Here is a 7062-nt window from a genome sequence, read left to right on the forward strand (position 1 = left end):
CGCCGCTGGTCTTGTTATTTGTGTCCCCCGCAAACAGACGCGTCAGGTTCAGGTTTCTGATCTGCTCGCCGAGCTGGCTGTAATCTCAGACGTACACACTGCCTCTGTCATTGGTATTCTTTTCGCCCTGGTTGCTTTTAACAAGGCTTGGAGAGGATGAAAGCTCGCACCACAATGCTGGGGAAACGCTATACTGTTTAACCCGCTGTTTTTCACTGGTGAGTGTGTGAATTTGTGAGCGAGGAGGATCAACAGGGGCATTATGCCGCTGTCAGTCGGCGCTGACAAGCTGACAAAAAGGGCTCTCCAATCAAACACAGAGTGGCTTTCTCCTTTCCCATCTCTTGTAGCCCCTTCCTTTATCCAGTGTATCATCTCCGAGACATAAAGCGCTACACACATGACATAATACAAAATTTGTTACATAATGACATTTTCATGACAGCAGGACAGCAGTGGTTGTCAGCCGAGCAGCAAAGTGCACGCAGGGCGTGACGTTCTGCGGTATTGAGGGAATCACCCACTGTTCCCAATGGGAGGATCCTATAACCACCTATGTACACTGCCTCTCTTTTTCTCATGCAATATAAATGAGTTGTGTGTGTGTGTGTGAGTGTGTGTGTGTAATCGTGGGTGTTTGTGTGCCTGAGGGTAAATGCAGGCTCAGGTGTCCTGTGAGGCCGCAGCCTCTCATCTCTCCTGCGTTTGTGCCCTTTAGAGACGTGCCAAGGGAAGGCTTTGCCTATAGGGCCCCATCCCTGCTCTCACAGCCTCACTGATCAAGCTGTTTCAACACGCTTTGTTTGCCTTCACTTGTTTATCTCAGACTTAAAAGTGAAATAGACAAACTAGTAGATGCTGTCGGTGTATTTTAAGCTTTTTAGGGTTTGCTATTTCTGCAGAGAATCGGTCAGATGTGCTCTTTATGGAGCATTACACCCATATTTGATTGTTGAGCATCTTATTACAAAACCAATGGGCACTAATCTGCTGCTCTGACACACTCATTTCTTCTAGTACTTGTACTTGATCATAAATCAATTGAGAGGAAATTACTTGCCAACTATTTTGACCATCGTCATTCATACTTTTTATGGTTTCAGCTGCTCAAATGTGAGGATTTGCTGTTTGTCCTTGTAATTGTTTTAATAATCTTCATTTGTTTTTAGTAATTTTGAGGCTTGGACTCGTGTTGTGAAGGTGTCACTGGGTCATTTCCCACCATTTTCAAAATGTTTGCAAACCAAAAAAATGGATTAGTGGGGTAAATAATAAGCACATTTGTTCACAATGAAAATAACCATTAGTTGCATTTAAAAACAAAATAGTTTGAGCTCCACCTCTATGAACTTTAACAGTGAAGTCCTGCTTCTACATTAATGCACAAGGAATAATAATCTAATGATGTGTAGTATTATAACAGTCACAGAGAACATTTTACTTTTGAGGAAAAGGAAAATGTTCTTTTGCTTGTATCACTGTATTCTTACAGTGTTCCCGCTCCACTGTTTTAGAGGTTATATTATGATTTATTATGATAATCATACGTTCACCTCACAAATGTTTGAGTGTGTTTACGTCAAGCAGTCCATCTGCATTAGAGGATGGCTCACGATACACTGAACTTACTGTTGTATCACAAGATCAACACGTCCCCTGTTCAGCTGCAGTTTGTCCTTATAAGTGGAGAACATTCCTGTGCAGCAAGCTCAGACTGACTGTTGTTTATGGCCATTAATGGTCAAGCAGGACCAGGCATACGTCGTGTTGTTGTTCTTATGGATTTAGGTCTGTTATTTTGGATACGGGAGTAAATCAACCTTCCTACTCCTGATTCCAGTTTTTCCCAGAGAAAATGTCAGCCGGTTTAGTATGCAAAGTCCTCCCTGGTTTCCCGTGATGAATCCTGTGTGACTGTGACTTTTGCTCCGATATTTTCCCCAAGCAGGCAGGCTGACATAAAACACGTCTTAGACATCTGACCCCAGAACATGACCACACGGGGCTAACGGCCTCGTCGTGATCTAACTGACCTTGTCTGTACTTGTGCGTCTGTGTGGATTTGTCCGCAACCATTCCAGCAACATGATTTTATGTATTGACGATAACCAAAGCCCAAATTAGCCTTTTTTATTTATTTTTTGGTATAATCCCCCGAGTGTCTAAAATTACTAGACTTCCAAAATAACTATGATTGCTATATGAAACTACACATGGGAGGTAACTTTGAGTTTTTTAACTCTTTGTCACCTGCACTTCATTTCACTTCTTTTTTTTGTAAACCAGAGGCTGGATGGTCCTTTTTTCATATAGAGATTTTATTGTGTGTACTTTATTTTTTATTCATTTTACTCATTAATTCAGTTTTTTTCCAATTTTACTTTGTTTTGTTTATTTTTTCATTGAATATTTTTATTATTTTTATTTTTTGTGCTTTTCTCTTCAATTTTTTGTTTATTATTTGAATCCTAATAATTATATTCATATGTTTTTCTTTGTATTCTTTGCGTTGCTATTTAATTTTTCAGTGTCAGTGTAATGCCACGTGTTTCAATCCTAAAAGGTTGAGAAGTCAACATATACCATGACTTTAATATCTATAAAAGACCACAGCCATGAGACATTTAACTGAGTAATAAACCCGTCACGAGGACCCCGTCTATAGGACCTGACAGCATGCAGCCACACTCCCGTGAGGCTGCTCTCTATGTGCTCTGTTATAAATGGAGGCAGCAGCTTTGACTGGTATCAGATACATGTTATATAAACATGCGTTATTTCATACATAGAATATTAAGCATCTGTTTTGCAGGCTAACACTTCCTGCCTTAACTGGGCCTCGTCTGACACATCACCTACTGCAGCAAGCTTGAATAAGCATATGAATTCCATATGAATAAAAGATACATTCAAGAGATTTAATTGAGGCTTTTTGAAAAACTTGAACGCTTTGATGCATCTTTAAAGGGGCGTTGTACACTTCTGTTCCAAAGACTTGAAAGCTTAATCTGCTAAAAGAAATGCAGCTGAAGAAAATGTTCTCTGTGAACTGAACATGAGCTGACAGCCCACCCCTTCCTAAAGCACAAATTACATCCTCCCACCCTCCACAACCTCCAGTGTCAGGTCACCGGGTAGTCAGGCAGTCGCTGTTAGTTCTGTAAATATATACAACTGTTGGCACTCAGACAATAAAGTAAGAACGTCTACAAATCGGCGGAGGAGAGGCCGATCCTGCTTCTGTGTCCCCGTTCCCGCCAGCTCCCACTTCCTACACAGTGTTAAAAAAGGCCCGTCGGTTGGTGTCACATTAGTTTGTTTCACTGTAATCATATATGGGAAAGTAAAGGACAGTTTATTCAACTGTAACATCAAACTTTACTTGACCAATATGTTCACTCAGTATAAAGCTGCAACTAAAGCTGAAACAATGAGTCAAACCAACCAAATGATTAACTGAATAACTTTTTTTACTGTTAAACATCATTGATAGAAGACATGAGGAAAGTAGCCCATCTGCACATTTAACAATATTTTGATGTAAATGTTGAAATTATCAAATTTGTGTTAAAAATTATGTATTAAACAAACTATATATTACATTTCTGTCAATCAACTAATAAATTCAGCACTGAAGCTGCTTCTTATACACATTCGGATGTAAAATGGTGTTATAAAGATCTTCACACTTTATCCCTTCACACCTGATTCTCGAACAACATGCACAACTCCCTCAATCCTTCTCTCACAGTGAGAGCGAAGAGAGAGAGAGAGCTGCACACAGATTCACCATATTACTAAACAGAGTCGGTATTTAGCTGTGCTGTATAGCAAGCTATAGGGTACCGGAGGGGACATGTGGTGCGTATCCATGCTCACTGTAACAGGATGATCTCCTGTAGTGGATATCAGTTTGGATCTGGGGAATTTGGGCTCCTGCTCATTGCATATTTGCACTTGTGACATATGTACAATTTAGATAGATAGATAGATTTCAATACTTGACACTCATGGTGCATCAGTGTTTACTGTCTAATCATGTAATAGCTAATAACATATTGGGCACATGGGCCATGTTTAGTTCTTTATATTGAGGGAATCACCCACTTAGTGGTACTAAAAGTACTTAGTACTTTTTAATTTACTTTATATTAGTATTATATATTTTGCTGATATTGCATGTGTACTTTTAGGGATAGGGTTAGGATTTTGAATGCAGGACTTTTCATCGTTTGTAATATTTCTGCACTGAGTTTCATTATAATATGAGGCGTAACCTTTAATTTCCCCACACCCTTCCTGCCAGTTTACATGAGCATCCCCCCTCTGCCCATGCTTGGTCCTCTGGCACAGTGGGAGGTGAGTGTGGTAATATGGATCTGATCCTGACTGACAGACAACTGGACCCCCAGCCTTCAAAAAAGGGGGGAGCTGCTTGCAGCTGTGCCATCAACAGCTGCAAGCAGCTCAGGGAAGTGACACCAGTGATTAACAGCACCCAATTCCGCTTGTGTCAGGCTTCATTCTGTGGCGGTTCATCATCCCTTCATGCTTGCTTGAGGATAGCTGCCGGATGAACAGCACAACTGGCCGTTTTTAATGGCCAATGGTTTTATCTCAGCTGATGCAGAACGGATTTCGATCTGACTGGCTGCTTGATTATACAGTAGTCGACAAATATTTGTTGTATGGAGTCAGTGTTTTGATCATTTTAACAGAACGCCTCAAAGGTCACTGGCTAATGCTGCTTTTTAACTCTCAGTGAGGTTTCATAACAAAAAATAGCATTTCAATTAATCCCTGCACAGTTTTACTGCATTTGGGATTTATTTTGGAATTCTTTTGTTAAGATCCAGTACAGGATGAATTATGCACTGCATCCAAAGTAAAACTATTTTTCCCACAGATAGAAGGTGTACAGAGTTGTACCTGGGTTAGTTGCTAAAGATGGAGCTTACAAATAGTGTCTGCTTTTTGCTCTTGCTATCTACTGTCTTCCTATTGCTATTTATTTTCACTCTTACATTGTGGCCTCTAACAGATCACAAACAATACGAGACCTGGATTTTAATTTTAGTAGTTTTCTGCCACTATTCACTACAACTTAAAATGCTAAATGTTTCCGTATATTAATGCATAATATCGAGGAAGGAGCTTAAATGTTTTCATTGTCTTGTTTCAAAGCCTCTCAGGAGGATCTCCCACTCACCGGCACTGCGTTACATAACAGCTGCCTCGCCAGAGAGGACCTGGTCTGATCAATATTCCCCTCACAATATTCTTACCTCAGCCTCTGGAGTGAAGGCTTGTGGGTCATTCCCACTGAGTTAATCAAGCCTGCAGGGCTGCACAGGGTGTGTGTTTGTGTGTGTGTGTGTTCACCAGATGGAAGGAGTGATACACTGAGTGGAGGAGATGCTATTGATGTAGATGAAGGACAAAAGGACCAGAAAGCTATTTCTGGTGACAGGCAAGTAAATAAACAGTCTGTAATGAGTGTCTGGATGGAGGAGTGGGCTAAGCTTATATCAAAGGTCTGTGACAAACAAATGCCTCCTACCCACACAAGGCTTCCACAGCCTCTAATCATGTGAAGTGGAGTGAAAATCCAAAAAGTACACTGTGAATTGTGAAAAGTGTGTATTAACCCTAGTATGGTGTTCGGTCTGTGGGACCCGATTTCATCCGTTTTCATGTTCTTTATCAAAAGAAAAATGATACGATTAATTATTTTTTCAAACTCGGACTCATCAAAGAGTCTGAGTGTGAAAAAAATTATTAATCATATCATTTTTCTCTTGATAAAAAAAATGAAAACGGGTCCCACAGACCTGAACACCACACAAGGGTTAATGCTGAAAAAAGTCCCTAACAAATGCACTATTTACTCCTGTTTGAATAACATTTGTGAAAAACTACAGTGACCAGCTGTTTCAGGAAATTAATGAGCCCTCAGAAAATGATGATCTACATCTACAGTTGGACCAGTTCATAAAATACTGGAAGACGGACTAGTGTATTGTTGGTTGTGGCCTTTTCATGGGATTTGCTGAAAATATGAAATACTTATACTACTTAAATTCTTAACACCAAGCTCAAGCTGTCTGCTTTTAGTGCACAACATTGAAAGGAAAGCTAAAGATGACACATGACTGTTTAATCATGGTTCTGCAATTACTGTTGGAAACACATACAAGATTATAATAACTATAACTCATACAACCTTTCATGTCATTTTATTCTGACGATATTCCCACGCTCTACTCCTACACCTGACCTTGCTCATCAATAATTATCCATAAATACAATTACATGGGTGGTTAAGCGCATAAGCAGTGAGTGTAAGTCTGTGATGTGGATGTAACCTCAGAGAATTCATCCCTCATGGATCCTGAACGCAGGGAGATCACAGGGTCACTGTTTGTGCTGTTACTCCTTTGGGTGGAGATTTGTATTCGTCATTCCTGCTGCAGATCAGTGTGCTCCGTCTACCGCAATCTCTGCCCTCTAAATGAGAATAGCCTTTTTATGCTTACTGTATGGGAGGATGGAGGACAGAATCCAGCACTGGCTGCTGCTTGAAGCTCAACTTAATGATCAAAAAGCCAACACATACCCTTTTTATTGATCTTTTTCATGGCCGCTGATGTCTCAATCTGTGATTTGGAGACAAAGCATCTGCTGTGTATTCGTTAAAGACACTACAGCAAAGACAAACCACACTGTGTTTTCTGTGAGAACACTGTGACAAATGGTACTTTCCTAGCAGAGGTGTTATCTGCTGCAGCGTTAACAGGATGTGGTGAGCACAGTGATACAAAACAAGAGAAGGGGCGTCTTGAGGGGATCTTCTCTAACAAGGTTTGTTTTAATTTTGTCCTCCTGTAATGTTGGTTCCAGGTGATCCCTGGCTTACCGGTTCAGGGAGCTGTAACAGAAAATAGCATCACCTGACAGCTCTGACAAGATTAATGCAGTTAGCTATTTTGTGGGAAAACAGCTGTGTCAAACCAGAAATGAAATATCAGTCTAAGGCAGATGTGTCCCTAAACCGATGAATAA

This window comes from Pempheris klunzingeri, chromosome 22 (assembly GCF_042242105.1).
Source record: "Pempheris klunzingeri isolate RE-2024b chromosome 22, fPemKlu1.hap1, whole genome shotgun sequence".
Taxonomy (NCBI): domain Eukaryota; kingdom Metazoa; phylum Chordata; class Actinopteri; order Acropomatiformes; family Pempheridae; genus Pempheris; species Pempheris klunzingeri.